Here is a 17,240-nt window from a genome sequence, read left to right on the forward strand (position 1 = left end):
CTCGCTCACTTCCCCCTTGGTGGGATGGGGGAGAGAATCGGAAAAGTGAAAGTGAGAAAACTCGTGAGTCGAGATAAAAACAGTTTAATAGGTAAAGCAAAAGCCACGTGCACAAGCAAAGCAAGACGAGGAATTCATTCAGCACTTCCCATCACAGGCAGGTGTTCAGCCATCTCCAGGAAAGCAGGGCTCCATCACACGTAACAGTGACTTGGGAAGACAAATGCCATCACTCTGAACGCCGCCACCCCCACACACACACCTTCCTCCTTCTTCCCCCAGCTGACATTATATGGTATGGAATATCCCTTTGGTCAGTTGGGGTCAGCTGTCCTGTCTGTGTCTCCTCCCAACTCCTTATGCACCCCCAGCCATCCTGCTGGCAGGGCAGTGTGAGAAGCAGAAAAGGCCTTGGCTCTGTGTAAGCACTGCTCAGCAATAACAAAAAACAGCTCTATATAACAAAAACATCTCTATATTATCAACACTGTTTCCAACACAAATCAAAACCACAGCCCCATACTAGCTACTATGAAGAAAATTAACTCTATCTCAGCTGAAACCAGGACAGTGCAACAGATGTGCCTCCTGCATCATCCAGGCTGCATATCAAACCATGGTTCATCTCTTCTCTCTGGAACACAGAAGGCCTTGTTAAGACTTTGGTCCTGATGGTAAGGATGCTTCTAGGGGTAGATCTAAATCCAGAAAAACCAGATTTTAATATCTTAACAACTGCCACAGCTGATTTGTATTGTGCTGGACAGCCAGGAGGTGTCCATGCCAGGAATGGCAGTCTTTGTACAAGGTCTTGTTTAAATAGCGCATGAGAAGACAGCCCTGGCCCCCAAAAACTTACAGTTTAAAGTCAGGAAAAGATGCACCAGATGATAGGCAGAAAAGCAGACAGGAAAACAAGCCTAAGGAAGTGATGAAACAAATATTTGTCAATCTAATCTAGTAGGTCTCATGCAAATTCATGGAGGCAATGTGGCAAAAGGAGAGTTTTAAGGGAGGATTGAAAAAAGATAATGAGGCAGCTCTGCAGATGTTTACAGAAAGCTTCCCCTGGGTGTTGGGGACAGCATGAGTCAGAGCATGGAGGCACATCTTCAAAAAGCTAGCAGGAGGCAGTGGGCGTTGATACAGTGGGCTGGTCAAAGGCAGGAGTCGGCTTCTCAGCCCTGAAGGAGATGGTAGGTAGGATGGGGATAAGCCATGCTGCTCCCCCCATCCCCAGTCAGGCACGGAGGGGAGGTACTGCAGAGGCACTCCCTTAGAGCATTACAGACACTGTCTGTCAACAAGCAGAAAGCCCTCCCTTCTTTTTGACCTGCCGTGAGTCAAATATAACTATAAAGCTGAAATACAAACGGATGGACAGATAACTGCTGAGCAAAAGGACTTCATAAAAGCAGTATAAACAGGCACACAGTGTTTTGCAGTGGTTTTCAAACAGCTTTTTCTCTGGTTACAATTCAATAAGAAGATGCTGGAGGTACCTTCTGATGTTAGTAAAGAGTTATCTACAATTTGAGAGTAAAGTCTTATTCCCCCACTTATCCTTTGGCTTGTTTGTACTTATTTTTATAGATCTTACCACACTGTTTGCATTTGCTAACATTCAGCAACCACTTCTTGCTTCAGCTGTACTGTTTTATATCAGTGTAACCACTTTTCTCATGGTCTCTTAGAGTTTGTTCTCTGCTTTGTTTGGATTAAAAAAGAAGGACTTGCACTTGCAATCCCACCAATTGATCCTTGAATATTTACCAGTACCTACTTGTAAATTCCTGAAAGTTTTAGTGAGTTTTGCATAATTGTTCTGATTATTATCTCTATTGTCCTTTATAAAGGAAAACTTGTGCTAGAGTCATCACTATTCTGCATTCTTCCAGCTCCAGAAAGAACCCTAAAGTCAGATCTGACAGATGATGCCTGGATTTGACCCTGCTAGCCTGGGTACTGGTGTCTTTGCCAGATGTCCAGGTTAAAGTAAAGACCAATAGAAGCCCAAGTAGGAGGGAACTGGAGTTGCAAGGAAGAGACAACCTTACCTCATTACACTAGGGACACCACGCTCAGCAGGTATTTCCACTCCTCTCTCAGAAACAGAAGAAATCTACCTGATATTGCCAAGGTCGGTGCTCTCTCTGAGGAGATGCTCCATAGGGATGAGGCTCAGGCAGGATGCTATCCTGAAAAAAGTTGTGTTGAAGTTCCGGCACAGATGGATCTAAAAAAAAAAAAAAATCAACAACTGTCCTGAGTACAGCATTGTCACCTCCCACACAAAGACTGCCGACCCTTTTTCTCTTCATTCTTCTGTTTATTATAGTCACCTTAAAAGACTATTGGAACATGTAAGCAAAAAAAATCCCAAATTATCATTAAAACTCATTCCTTCATGACTCTTTTGGACTAACTGATCTCTACCACCTGTGCAGTGCACAGATATTTTTAGCAATTGCAAACCATAGTGATAGGCCAGAAACATGCAGTTTAGTGCATTTCAGTCAGAATCTGAAATTGTGCCATTTGGGTCAACCACAGGCAATGTGGGTATTCATAGTAAGTCACCTACATCAACAGTGTATTTGTCCTCTATTAAAATCATATTATGTAGATTAAAGCACTATAGTTCCTTTTTTTTAATTTCCTGTTCTATAATTATGGTGATGTGACCATCAGAAGGCAGGGACAGTGAGGTGGGTCATGAGGTTGGCTGCTACAAGCTCTATCCCATTAGTTCACCATAACTGGGTTTTATGAACTGACTGGGAAGTGTACATCCGATGGCTCATAAAGGAGCCCACTCTCACCGTTCTGTGTCCAGGTACTTATATTTAGCTAGTATTGCTTTAACTACAGGAGAGAGAACATTTCAAAGGGTAGTATTTAAAAATGGCTTAGTCACTTTATGGTTTTTTGACCTATTGATGATGCTTTATGTATAACCTACAAATAACACGAAAGGAGAAAACTCAGGATTCAAAAGTAGGTGACGACGAGATCCTTCACAATGTTTCAGTCCCTTCATGCCACATACAGTACTGACAGCACAACAAAAGATGTCCACAAAATTGGCAGCAGCAAATATTCTTCTGGTTAAAGTACTGCTGAAGACCTGAAACCTAAACGAACCTAGACCTAAAACCTGAACAATTGTGCCAATACTGCCATGGGGCAATGCTAGGAAGGGGACCAGGGGCAAGGGTGTCTCTTGGTTGTGTTGTGGTCACTGGGTTTAAGCTGCAATACCTTTGAAAAGTCCAGTACATGCCACGGATGGTGTACCATCACGAGAGTGCCCCCAGGCCTATGACATTTATACTGTATCTCCTGGAGATGCAGCACAGAATTTTGCCTGCACATTTTGGAAAACTGCTATACAATATTGACAAACAGCTGAATTATTTGTTACGAAGGATGAGAAAGAAAATGGCCCAGCTGTTACCAACAGGAGACTGGGAGTCAGGACGGATGGATTATGTCCTGGCTCTGTCTTTAAAACGTCTTTTCAATTATATAATTCTCTTAACATATATGCACATTGTCATGTCCATCTTTCAAATAATAATGTTTATCTGCTGAGAAGCTTACATCATTTCCAAGAAAGTCATTTAGATACTTGGATGACAGAAGCTCAGAGCATTATTACAGGCCCATGTGGCTATCTTCACTGAAATACTAAGCAATGATCTGCTTTTTTTCTCCCCATCTCTGTCCCTTTGCTGCCGAGTTGGGAGAGGGTTATCATTACTTCCATCTATCAAACATATTTCTCTTCAAAAGTGTTATCCAGTAGGCCCACACTGGCTTTACGTGGGCCTTTCTTATAGGTGATGATCTCCTGACTATTTTTTTTTTTCTTTTCAGTTGTAGAAGATCCTATTTTTTAAGTTCTCCAGCTTCAGGAAGGTGCAGCCTTACACACAGCATTTGTTTAATAGTGTGAAAGGCCCATTTTTTCCCCCGCAGTATTCCCACTGACTTCAGCAAAATTCACTGCAAACTGAGATCAAAATCTGCCCTGCATTTGGGAGTGCCTTGACTTAGCTGCTAGCAGAGCCACCGTTTTTCAAACAAATATTTACATTTGTGTTTTATTTGTGGTTGATTCTATGGGAAACAATTAAATGGGTTATTTTCCCAACTAAATCTGAATGATTCATATTTGGGGCTAAAGAGTTCGTTGGGTGATTTTTACTTGCTTTGCTATATTTTTATTGCTGAATTTGTTATGTTGAAGAATCATGTGTGTCAGAAGTAGTCAGCAGGCAACTTAATTAGTCATGAGTATACATTTCTGAATGTCACATGGATCATCCAGAAGAAAGCGCAGTCACCATCAGAAGAAAGCCGGCAGCATCAGAAAAACGTTCCTCTAAACAACTGGGAACTTTCAGGACAGATAAAGGTTTTTTGTACTTAAAAATAACCTCCTAGATAATTGTTCTGCTCGTATGTTGAAGGGCTGCTGCTTTGTCATTTCCTTATGTTTGTTTAGTTTATGTATTATTATATGTACTGTGTAGATAGATTATGGATTGTTTTCCTGACTTCAAAACTCTGAAGTTTCACCTACAATTTAAAAGGGAATATTAAAGTTACTTTAAATGGGAAAGAGATAGCACTGATATTGAACAGTACGGGCTTTCATGCTTCTGACTCCAAGTGACTGCAAAAATCATTCTATGAGCCACTCAATGTTGTAAGTTTCTCGATGCTCACAGTGATCCCATGAAAGCAGGGAAGTACACTGCATCATCGATTTATATAAAGTAAGCTACAAGAAAGTTCAATTCAGGGAACACACACGCACAATCCAGACACCTCACCCACAGTCCTCATGCCCAAATCCTGGTGAGGCAACGGGAAACTCCTGTGCAGACAAAGGTAGCAGGTGTGGGCCTTATCTTTGTGCCTTCAGGACATCAACTCTGTTGTCCCTGTTGCAGGTGCTTTTGCCTCCCTGAAATTTTTTGGATTGAACTACTATTTGTTGATACGTACCCTATTTGAAAGTGTAGCATTTTGTATTTGCATTTATTTTATAAAATTCCCTACTTTTGGTACAAGAAATGTAGTTTTAAGTGGATATTAAATTGACCACCTAAGTAATCAGGGCTTTAATTGTGCTTTCAGTGAAGTTTCAGTTTTCAATAGGCACAAGAACAGATCTGCATTCATGACTACTTTTTATAATTAAACCAAAAAAGAGAGGAGCTGCCATTAATGTAATGCAGTTTTCCGAATCAATATTGTGGCTTCTTCCTCCCTGATCTGCTGAAATACAATTTCAGAAACACAGAGCACATTGCCGCTTGGGGGGGAGGAAGGCTCAGAGTACCTAATGTTCCCTCAGCTGTGAAACAGTAACATCTACATTGGTGGACCTTAAAGAAGAGAGGCCAAGGGGAGCTGGTAGAGCTTAGCAGTTTTATAAAGCAAAGGACACCAGCTTAAGCCACTGTTATGCCCGTGATGGTTCCCTGCAGGGGGAAGGTATTACCAACCTCCTCCTTGCTTCCTCATTAGTTATTTTTGGCTCCAGACAAGTCCTTCATTCCTCTTTACCAAGAATGCTAGACTTCCGTCACCATCATAAGAAGAAGAACAGCAGCAGCAGCAAAACAATGTGCATGTCTGGGTGTGCTCCAAAGAATGGAGCTCAAGGATAGAAATTGTTGTGACATTTTAACAGAATAAAGAGGATTTCTAATTTAGCAGCTGCGTTTATGTCATAAAATGTTACACAGGCAAAGATTTAACATACTTTGTAAATGCATTTTCCAAGCTTTCCCAAAGTCAGCTCATGCTATGCTGATTTCATCTTGTCATTGGGGTTTCTTGAAAAGTTCAAGAAGTTATATGAATGTTTCTGAAACAGTGAGGCCTGACGTTGCAAAACACAGAAACCTGCAGAGGACTATATTCCATCAGAGGACCAAGTTCTATAAACTTTGCACCAACTTCACCCCTTTCTTGTTTATTTTTTAAAAAAAGAGAGAAAACTGATAACAAAAAATCAATTAAATACTTTGATTAAAATTAGTTTTTCAGAAAATATTTTGGATGATCAAGGAATTTTTTTGCACAAGAACGAAGCCTCCAAACTCTCTGTGGAATTCATATCACACACCTGCACTTTTGGACATTCTCAGCATCTTTTAGGTCCAGACACCTTACCCGTGTCTGGAGTTCTTCTGAATAAACATGCATGTCTACATTGTGGATGTTTTCATCTGAATTAGTCCTCTAAGCTTTCTGCATAGTAATCCCAGTGGGAGAAACAGACCCTTCTAAAAAAAAGTGGTCAATCTTATCCCAAACTAGACATCTGAAATAGACCTAATAAATCAAGCCCATTTAAAGTGCCTTTCTCTGTGTTGATGGTAAAGATAGCTCAAGGTGCCTAGCTCAGATGTAGATGTTTGAATTGTAGATGACTCAAGTTAGGTGAGATGAATTCTGCCCCGTATGTCTTCTTGATTTTACAGGCTCTCTTGGAAGCAGAGTCTGGAGTAGGCAGTGAAAATACAGAGACATTTTTGTTCTGTAAACCAGAAAGTTTGGTGTTCCCCAGGCAGGTCTACTCACCATATGTCTTTACATTTGGTCTGTATCACAAAATTGACTTCTTGTTGCTTGGTTAAATACAACATTTTTAAGAATCTAACATATGGTGGTATCACGCCATTTTTCAGAACTGGGATGCTATGGAGAGCAATGGGGAATTCTGTTTGAAAATTGGTGTTAAGAGCTATCCTCAAAAAATCTCTGCTAAATGAGGAAAAGGAGAAGAATTTTTTTTACCAAAAGTACCTCTTCTTAAAATATTGATAAATTACTTAACATACTATGAGTTAGTTGTATCAGAAAATGCTTATGGCAGTTGTTGAATATTGTACGGAAGATTTGGTTCTATGCATCCAAATGCATGAAAATTCTTTACACATAGACAGATGTTTAAGATGCAAATACGTTAGAGCTGAACCTGTCAAGTCTAAAAAAAAAAATCTTCTTTGCTTGCTGTTTTATCAATCTTTCAAGTAACATTCATTTCATTATTATTTTTATGTTCCAGGGTAAGGAGTAAATAATGTAATGGCAACCAGCTGTCTCACTGGCACCAATCTCCCTGCCCCCTGAGGCTTCGATACAGTCAGTAAGTGTCCCACGCTGTGAGAGCCAGCAGAAGAGATCAGAGGCAGGAGAGAGTATCATCAGGAGGAAAAACATCTCTCTGGCTCAGATTCGGCACGCTTTGGGCCAAATTCTTGCCCTCAGCGTACAGAAGGTGGGTCTCCAGACCTGTGGTGCTGCCCAAGGGCAATCCATGTGTAGGGCAATGGTAATAACGGGGACCATGTCTACACAGGTCCAGAAGGATGAGACTATTTTACAGAAGCTTTCGGAGCGTCACCATTTCCCTCTGGACTAGGTCGCATGGGTCGCACTGAACCGCGTCGAGGGGTAGGAAATATCAACAAAGCTGCTTGCTCCTGTGGTGTAATGCTCCCTACATCCTAATACTTCAGATATAAGTGTCATCTTCAGAGCCTTCCACCCACTGCCTTAACATCCCTACATCTGAGCTGAGGAAGTCTCAGCCACAGGATTCTCCGTCTGCACCAATCACACCAGACCTTGGGTTCAGAGTACCCGATCTCGTTTCACATGAACTCCCAAAGCTCTGCTGGCATGCCAGCATCGCCGCTGAATCACCGACGTGTCTTAGTCAGCCTGCTTAAAATGGCACAGCTCTGAATTGTCTGGGTGCCTCCTCCAAACTGCATCTGACCTTCTGCCAATCCCGCTCACTCGTTTCTAGGTACTGGCCTCATCTCTGAATTTGCACCCCCATGCTCCGTGAGACATCTATGCTCCAAAAACCAAGCGACCGTCTGCGGCCCCTTCCTCTGATGAAGTACCAGGGCTTTCCTCCGTTTGCACTATCAGACCATAAACCCTTCATGGCAAGGGCTTATTACATGTTAGGCACTGACCTCTTCCTGTACCGCATCATGTACATTTACAACACTATCAATTATTTAAAATAGCTCTGCCTTCAGTTCAGCCACATGCTGAGTTGAGCTCCATAGCCTTTGGGTAGTTTGCAGCAATTTTATTTTTTTTCCTCAACATTTCACAGATTGCTTGCTGCTCTGTAACACTTGTTACTATTTGCTAAGGGAAATGATATGGTGTATTATCACTCGAGAGAAGTGGTTTGGTGGAGAGAGTGTTAGCTTTCTTCCCAAAAATTCAGCTATGCCTGTGTAGGAATAGAAGCCCAGACCCTACCCCCAGAGGAGCCTTGACTTCATTAGCACTTTCATTTAGCTCAGACAAGTAATTATTAATATCAACATCCAATTCTAGCAGATCTAGCTGGATGTGCCACAAGGTGACAAGATGTAATAAACATAAAACTATATAGACTTAAAAGAAGGGAAAATGTTCTTTTCTGTTAACAAGGGACAGACAAGACAGCAACAGCAACAAACGGTGATGCACGTAAGTAGTTTCATATGTTTTGACTTAATCTTGTTCCCAAACACTGTTATTTTTTTCATGCTTTTTCCCTTGAAGTGTTGGGGACAATTTTAATTATTTACTCAGGTTAATGAAGCAATTAAGCTCTGCCTCCTGAAATATAAATACCAGGATGTTAGATGACACACATGCTATTTTTATTTAGCTCAGGAATAGCTGGAGACAAATGCACAGGACATGGGACAGTGATCTGGTAGGCTGCTGCAATCAGCTCTGGCCCCACTTCCACTCCATAGGCTCTCACACCTCCAGGTCTATTTACAGCCTCAGGAACCCCACCTCTCCCGGCAGCCCTTCAGCTCGATGGCTGAAGCCTGTCAGGTCACATCCCTCCTGCTTTTCCACTCCCTCCTTACCTCTCCTGTGGAGGGCTGTCCATGCCCCCACCTGGAAGGTGATGCCTCCCCTCCCCAAGGTCTGCACCCCACGCATCTTCCCTCCTGTGTGTGCTCAGGGCTAAACCAGGAACAACAGGGTCAGGGCACCCAAGGACACTGCAAAAGACAGGCAGGATGAGAGAGACCTTTCTTGCACTGTGCACTCTGCGTGCACGCATGTGTGTGTATACATGTGTGGTAACGTCCAGGAAGAGGAATCTGGGAGCAGGACTTTAAAACTATTGAGTCTCATCACAGAAGACTCAACCCCACTCCCTCTTTTCAGATGAGCCCCCAAACCAAGATGTAGGCTGACTTGCTTAGGCTACTCAGCACACATGGTTAGTATAATACATGGCAATCGCTCTTTTAATGGAAAAGCTCAAGGGAAAAGAAACTATCACCTGAACCACTTCCCATGGCCTGTAAGTCTGCCCAGTCTCCAGCAGTCTCATAGCCATCACAGGACTGGGCCTATTGGGTACCTGGCTTTGGAGACAGGCCGAGGAGGTCTCCAAAGACCTTCCTTTCAAGAATGTCTATGCTGAACATGATCAGCTATAGCTCAGTCCCAACTCCCAAACCCACTAGACTCAGGGACATGCAGAAGAAGGGACAAAATCCTACAGCATAGTCCTTAAATTTTGCTTACATGTCAAAACCTCTATGTTTGGCAAATTCACACCAGGAATTACAGAGAAGCGTCTCTCTCTCCCTTTTTGAGCTTTTCTCTAGGATGCAGCAAAGCTGAGGTGGCTCAGGGCAGGGCTCCCTGGGGCATGGGTGACTAACATCGGCTGTGACGCTGCCTGGCTGCATCCCCAAAAGGAGTACAGAGGAAGGAGGAAGAGCCTGAGAAATTAGAGGGCTAAGCCAACTACTTGAATGGTGCTCCTCGAGTCTCCTCTGTTTCTTTAGGCCTTCAGCCAGCAGGGCCCCTTTATGCCGCATGTGAAAGGGTGTCATCATTAGAAGTGTTTTCAAATATCTGACTAAGAAAAACATCCTTCTTGCTGCAATTGAAGCCCATTTCTTCTTGTCTAACTGGCATACTTTACACTTACCTTCTTAAAAGAATATATTCTTTTTCTCCCATATCTCCAATATCTCAGGCTATTTTTAAATTCTCATCCTCTCCCCCAGTGTACTAACAGTCTGTCCTCAAATTGTGTTTTCTGCAAATTTACTAAGCTGTTTCATCATCCAAGATGTTAACAAATGCATTAAATAATAGTACCAGACCCAGAGAGACCTCTGTCCAAACCTACTGCACACCTCTGTATGGTCTGTTGGTGAACTATCGATTACCATTTTCCAGACATGGTTATACAATGAACTTGGCTAATCATGCCATGTATTGCATTCAGGTCCCCAGTAACTTCACTGTCAGTCCAGGGAGGTGACTCAAGTCGAGGTGACTCAAGGTGACTCATCTCCGGGGAGGTGACTCAAGACTCATCACCAACCTTCAGGGTCACTCCCCTTCCTTACAAACTCCTCGACTTTTGCTGCTTTTCACACTTCCTCCCATCCATCATCTCCCTGCCGGAGTCATCACAACAACAGGATAGTTACTGCCACTGCCACTCTGAGGAGCAGATACCAGATGGTGGAGCCACACACAGAAAACCCTATGGCACCAGGTGGGGGAACTCAGGCAGGTTCTCAGTCCTACATTTTGTCTAGGGAAGAACCTGGAAGTCCTGGAGAAGGAATTAAGAATGGAGTAGGCTTTTACACTTTTGCCCCAGGAATCTGACTCTGGGACCCAAAAGAAGAACTTACGCAAAATGAGACCAGAGACTGCAAATGCCAAATGAGGAGAAAATAATGCTGAAATTTTTCCTTGTCCACAAAGTATATTAAAAAGCCACAGAAGCACAGCAGAAATAAGGCCTCTAAAGGCAACACTATAAAACTGTACCCTTCGTTTGACCCGTGGCTCAGAGTTTAGGCAGCCTGGGGCTAAAAGTGCATGGCGCTCTTGTCCAAGTTTTAAGTAATCATCATGGTGCATTTGCCATTTTTCCTACGGCTGACCAAAAAGATCCAGTTGAAACTGCCCACATTTTTTTAAAATTGTTTTTTAATTCTTTATTCAGTGAATCCGAGGTTTTACTCATAGTCCCTTCGCTCAAAAAAGGGAAGCAACAGAGGAAAGAGCAAAGAAGTATAAACTTACAATTTATGTAGATGGCTGGTCCTCAATGTATTCCTCAAATCTCTTTTACTTGCCTATTATGCATAGACTGGTTTCTTACTGGCCTCCTGAAAGACGTATGTTTCAATGAGGAATTTGAGTAAAGGGAACAGTGGCCTTAGTGACTCCTTAAGGCAATAGCTGCAATAATCTTCTCAGAAGAGAAAATATACATGCATATAACTCAATTAATATTCCACAGCATAATGTATTGCTTTTAGAATTATTTCTTACGTGAATAGCTGAGCATCCTCTAACATTCAAAGCGGTTTTGTGCCAAAAGCAATGTGCAAGGCAAGTAGCATGACCTTGTAGGGCACGATCCAGTTACAGGGCATACTGCTGTGAAATGCATGCAATATCAACAGTCGCATGAGCAATGTCCCATATGGGTAAAGTTGTATGCCTAAGGCACCTGCTGGGTATAGCCCCACAGTTGCAGCCACTGTGAAAGTTGTTTTATAGCTTGTCTTTCCAACAGAAGGAATAAGCTTTTCCAAGAATAAAATACTATAAACACTGTATCTTTGCTATCAAATTTGGGGTAACAAAATAATGCTTCTCTGAGGCATAATGTGAGGATAGTCATGTGCTGGGAGTGCTTTCCTCAAGCACAAAGTCGTTCTTTCTCCTGATTAGGTGCCCATTCAGAAATGACTGGTTTTCAGGGACTCCTAGAACCATACAACTGCATCCCTCATACTAGAACATACTCTTCAGGTGTATTTCTTTTTTCCTATGTTCCTCTTCAGGCAAAATTATTTTACAATGACTAAGAACATCCAGACTAATGTTAAGCAGATTGGCAAGTGTAACAAAAAGTGGTGGCATGGACAAGCGACTACTATGTGTGCCCACGCTGCTTGTACGTCTGTTGCTAGCCTGTGCTGTTGGATCTTTACTGCTGCTGTTACCAGCATGAAGTATATTAAAATTAACACAGGTAGCTCATAGATATGTCAAATCTGCCTTGAGTAAATATTTATAGTCTGTGTAGACATATCCAGTTCAAAAGCCAAATAAATTGGAACGAATGTCTATAAATGCACTTTTCCTACTCTTTTTTCTTTTTTTGCATATTAGCAAAATAAGCTTCTTTTGGGGAAGTTCTTATTATAGTCTTACTTAGAATAGACTGGCAAGTGACAGGCTGAGTCATATTGGGTTTGATCTCCCTTCTATGGCAGCAGACCAGGAGTCACTCTGCTGAAGTTCATTGGAATAAAACTAGGCTAAGTGGGATCAGAATTGGGCTCACAAACTTCTGCAAGGGTGTTATAGGTGCTGCTGGTGATACATGTATTTTGGAGTTAACCCTCACCTAATTCATCACCATCACTCTGACAATAACAGTTCTCGGGACTGAACAGGAGTCTACATCCACACGGAAGAGTACACGGCAAAATGATCTACAGCCTGGGAAACAGGTTTTGCTTTAGCATATGATCTATGAGAGTCTCTCAAACACACACTTGATACTTGCATCCCATAATGGTAATGGGACTAAAAGCATAAGTAAGGGTTACAAGATAATCCCTGACATAATTTTACTAATGCCTTACACTCATTTTTTCCCGACCCTCTAGGCTGTCATATAACTAAGTATTAAAACCTACCGGGGGATTCCTTGTGATTTAGCTCTAAAAGCTGGTTCATGAATCTTGTGATCTGAATAGTTTAAAAGGCCAGTTGTTCTCTGACTTGTAAGCAACGTTATAACATTAAACAGCAAATCATGTCTTCAGACAATTCTTGAGCATTTATTATTGCTCAATTGCTATAAGTTTTGTTAGCGAATACTGTCCTAACTACTTTCCATGGTGTATTCATTTCCAACCATTTTTATTGTGGTCCCTGCTGTTCTTCTTCATTATTTTTATCCTCTATGGGCCATGCACCACTTTGCTGAATCCAATGTCTTTTTATTAAAAGCCAGTTTTCTTTGCTAAGTTGTTAATGTTTTTTCTGCTGGCTTTGATGTCTTTCTTCAGTTTCCCAGTGCATCTTCAGAACTCCAATTCATTTCAGGCTTTTATTTCTGTTGATGCCTGCTCTTTAATTTACTACTACATATACCAGCAATTTACAACTGTCTGATTTCTTTAATTTGAATTTTTCACACAATAATAAGACACTAAGTCGATGTAGCGCTATCAACCCAAGGTGAAAAAAAGAAAAAAAAAGGGAACATACCAAACAATATCTTCAATTGCTTTATGATTCTAAGCCTTCATGGCATTTTTGGTCTTCTAATCTAAAGGTGAGGACAAAGATATGCAAATTACAAACAACAACGAAATTAACCCTGAAGGAAAGTCCAGTGTATTTGAAAACATAATTGAGTTTAGCAATGAAACTAATATACTCACTTTTTTTTTCAAAAGCTATTCTAAATTTCAAGTCAAAATGCCCAAGGCCATTTGAAACTCACTTTCAAGAATTGTTTGAAGGTGAACTGCTCTATCGGGGTAAAAACCCCAGCCCAACCGTACAGCACTTGCACAGAGCCAGTGTTCCACCCTTCATGGGGGCTACAGAATGGGGAGAAAGCATAGGGGAGAAGGAGGAGAGAACAGTAGAGGATGGAGGAAGGAAGAAAGAAAGGCTTAGAGAATTATCCTGTGGCTTCTTAGGTGCCCCCCAGAATACAGTCTACATCCTTCCATTCCCCCTTTAGCTCCCTACAGGGCACAAAAGTGTAATTTCTCTGTGCTCTGTAGTTCACCTTTAAGACCTTGCTCTCCTGAGGTTAAACTCCTTGTAAAGCTCTGACATACAGAATCATTCTGCTCGGATCACCAGGAACAGGCTTATATTTTATGTTGATGTAAATTATAAAGGCAGCATTTTCTGTATGTGGTAAAAACAAAGAATGGGGAATTTAGCATGCCTAAATTCACAACAAGAAAACCTGAACATACTTTTAAAGGGAAAAAAAATGTTGGGCACCATTCTCCTTGTCATGTTCATAAAACCGTCATTTCTGTGTGATTCCTTTTAAGTTCAAAGCACTGGGTTTTTTAGTAAATGAGACAAGGGGGAAATGGTGAAAACAGTTTCCCTGAGGAAAACTATTCCCCAGTTCTTAAAAAATTTGAACATATTGAAACCTTAGGGACATGAAAGCATTTTCCATTATATTTGTGTTTTTCTTCTGGCTTTGTTGTTGGGTTTTTTTTAATTATTTTTACAGAATGTAGCATGGCGAGAAAGAAAAGAAAAAATAGATCATTCAGATCCATAAACCAGTTCTTGCTTTGGCTGACACCAGTCTCTTCCTTCTCACAAAGTTTTGAAAGGTTTCCCACCATTTTCAGTGGTGTGGCATGGTACCTCTTGCTGTCCTCACACTGGACTCTCATTCAGCTGTTTCAGGGCTTTGTAGGTGTTTTGTGCCTGGTGTGTTGGTCACAGAAGAAAATTCAGTACAAAAAAGAGCTAAGAAGAGTAGGTTCAGTTATGTGCCACATTTTTTTAAATATATTTCCATCTGAAATACCCTGAAAATCTTTATATATAGCAACAGACTCACAAATAGCAGGCAGGAAGGGACCTCGGGAGGTCCTCTAGTCTATCCCATTATCTGTAGTAGGATGGACCATACCTATGCCACTTCTCACAGATGCTTCTCCAGCTTCCTCTTAAAGATCTCCAGAAGTTAGACATCTGCTTCCTAGGGCATATACTCCAGTCCTTCAATATCCTTACCATTAAAAATCTTCACTAATACCCAAACTGCATGTTGCACTTACTTTCATTATCCCCCTTGGCACATTTTTCTGGTCTTATCCGACATGAACATAGAGGTCAGACAATTTCCTGTCCTCTCCCTGGCAGGCCTCACTGTGTCTGAAAAAAACCACGTTTGAAGGCTGACATCATGTCACTCCTCTCCATTTCTCCACAGAAAATAACCTCAGTTCCTCCTGCCTTTCCTCAATGTCTGTGCCCTCATGATTATTTCTTCAGCTCTGGTCATTCTTGTTGCTTTTCTCATGAAACTCTGCCATTAGTCTCCCCTCCTCTTGTTAAGTGGGATATCCAAAAATGGATTCTGTATGGATGAGAAAAAGATCCCACCCTTGTCAGACCGTCCCTCTGCAACTCAGTATGGAATATCAATATGGAAAAGCTTCAGCAGACATAGTAGACACAAATAGTATTTAAGGGTTTATTAGGCTCAGCTTTCAGGAAATTCCAAAGTGGCCTTGTTGTGTCATTTGCAAGCATTAATAGGCATTAAGGCTAGTACCACATACACTAGTATAAGTGAACATGCATCCAGAGGGAAGGAAATCTATAGGTGCTATTGGATACAGATGCAGAGTTCCCCTAACCGCCATGTAAGGGCCTCCACCACAGCATCCCACTGCTAAAGGTCATTTGCCATCCTCACACACTAAAAAAAGAGATGCAGAAAATCGGTGATGAGAGGGACAAAGTGCTGAACTGCTGTAACACGATCAGCATTGGTACAAAATGATGCTTGGATAGCAGGATTGTATCTTCATTCTTTCCTTCTTTTACAAAACTCAATCCAGTCCACACTCAATTAGTATAAAGTTTGCTGGAGACTAACTTTCAGAGTTAATCTCCCGAGAGACTGGTCAGTAGCTTTAATAACAAGAAACCTTGTGCTGTGTAGCTGCCCAGGGCTTCTCTCATGTAGTATTTAGGATTCCATTCAAGAGCAGTTCCCCTTTGTCTGCTGCCTTCATAAATAATGGATATATCTTGCATTAGAGATTAGCAAAGATTGTTAAGCTTCCTTTTTTGCATGTGTAAGATTTGGTAGCTTTTGAAATATTGATATAGTTGTGCAATTTGGTGCATCTATTGTATTTTTAAGCAAGAATTAAAAAAAAAAAATCAGAGAAGAGGAAAATTATGATAAGTCTAAAAAAGCAGATCCTTGACACTCAAAAACATCAGAAAACATGATCCTTCCATTTTTAAGTCTATGGAAAAATAGTTGCATTACTAACTTTTGTAATATTCTTTTAAGAAGACTCTACAGAGGTTGCTGTAGGTTTCAAAGCAATTACGGTAGGAGGTCATGAAAAGCCTTCAGGAAATGCTGCCAAGGTACTGCACCATCTAAAAGGAAGAACACAGTGCTGGAAACTTTTCAAATCTGATTGAGAATAGACAAAGGAAGACAAATTTTCAAAGTCCTCTTTACTCACTTTGCTGATTTTATTTTTAATGTAACACTTTACAATTACATCTTTTATCTGAAAACACTTTCATGTTTAGCCTTGGTATTCCTTTATGGAATAAAACACAGATAATTCACTGCATGTTTTGGTAGGAACCAGCTTTATGAAGACTGGTGACTTCTGTTTTTCTCTTTTGTATGCATGCTACTGAGTTTAACTGACTAAGCAGTGACATTGTACTTGTTGTTGTGGTTCTTTGTATGCAATAAAGTCCTATTTCCAGCTCTCTGGCCCATCCCTTCCGCATATCCCACAGACAGGACTCTTAAGTGCAGCTTATTACAGGGACGAGTTAACCAGTAATTTCATTGTGCTCCGTGGCTAGGATCCTGAAATGCAGGCTGCCTAGCCAAAAAAGGGTGGACGAAAACTGAAAGACTGCATTAAATAACCATAAAAGTTACAGGGTCTGATAATACATACAGTTATGGCAAAATCATTGCTTTCATGCTGTGGCCAACTTGCCATTATCCAGAGCTATGGGAGAGGAGGAGAGGAATAAAGGCCTGAAATAACCTAGCTAATGGAAAATTGCAGGCAATATGGTACTGCGCAACTTGGTGCCAAGGCATTTGAATGGTCTGCTGTAAAGTCAGCCAGGATGGCTGGTGCCACATTAGTGCTAATATGCCCTTCTGGAGCATGTCGATTCCTTCAGGACCACACAAGTGTGGCCTTTTGTCCCCGCTCCACGTTGCAGGAATGCTCGGAGCTGGCTGAGGAGCACAGTGCAGTTATATTCAGGGCTCTGCAGGATTTAGCTCAGGTCCAGCTGGACTTAATACCTCCATGTCAGTGCCAGACTCGCTAAACTGAGGCTGGCTTCGTGCAAAGCCACCTTGAACCACGGGGTGCTTGGACACCCAAGTTGCTTCTGTGCAG

The 17,240-nt window shown here is 41.6% G+C and overlaps 1 protein-coding gene across 3 annotated transcripts in view; it reads right to left on the minus strand.

Moving 5' to 3' along the window:
• MDM1 (Mdm1 nuclear protein) overlaps positions 1 to 17,240 on the minus strand; it is a 110,562-nt gene that overhangs the window by 59,372 nt on the left and 33,950 nt on the right. For all 3 annotated transcript variants that reach the window (XM_075746208.1, XM_075746214.1, XM_075746200.1), the window contains exon 2: positions 2,058 to 2,236. The gene's annotated coding sequence lies outside the window, so the exon portion shown is untranslated. The remainder of the gene's footprint in view (positions 1 to 2,057; positions 2,237 to 17,240) is intronic.

The sequence above is a fragment of the Balearica regulorum genome, chromosome 1 (genome assembly GCF_011004875.1).
Source record: "Balearica regulorum gibbericeps isolate bBalReg1 chromosome 1, bBalReg1.pri, whole genome shotgun sequence".
Taxonomy (NCBI): Eukaryota; Metazoa; Chordata; class Aves; order Gruiformes; family Gruidae; genus Balearica; species Balearica regulorum.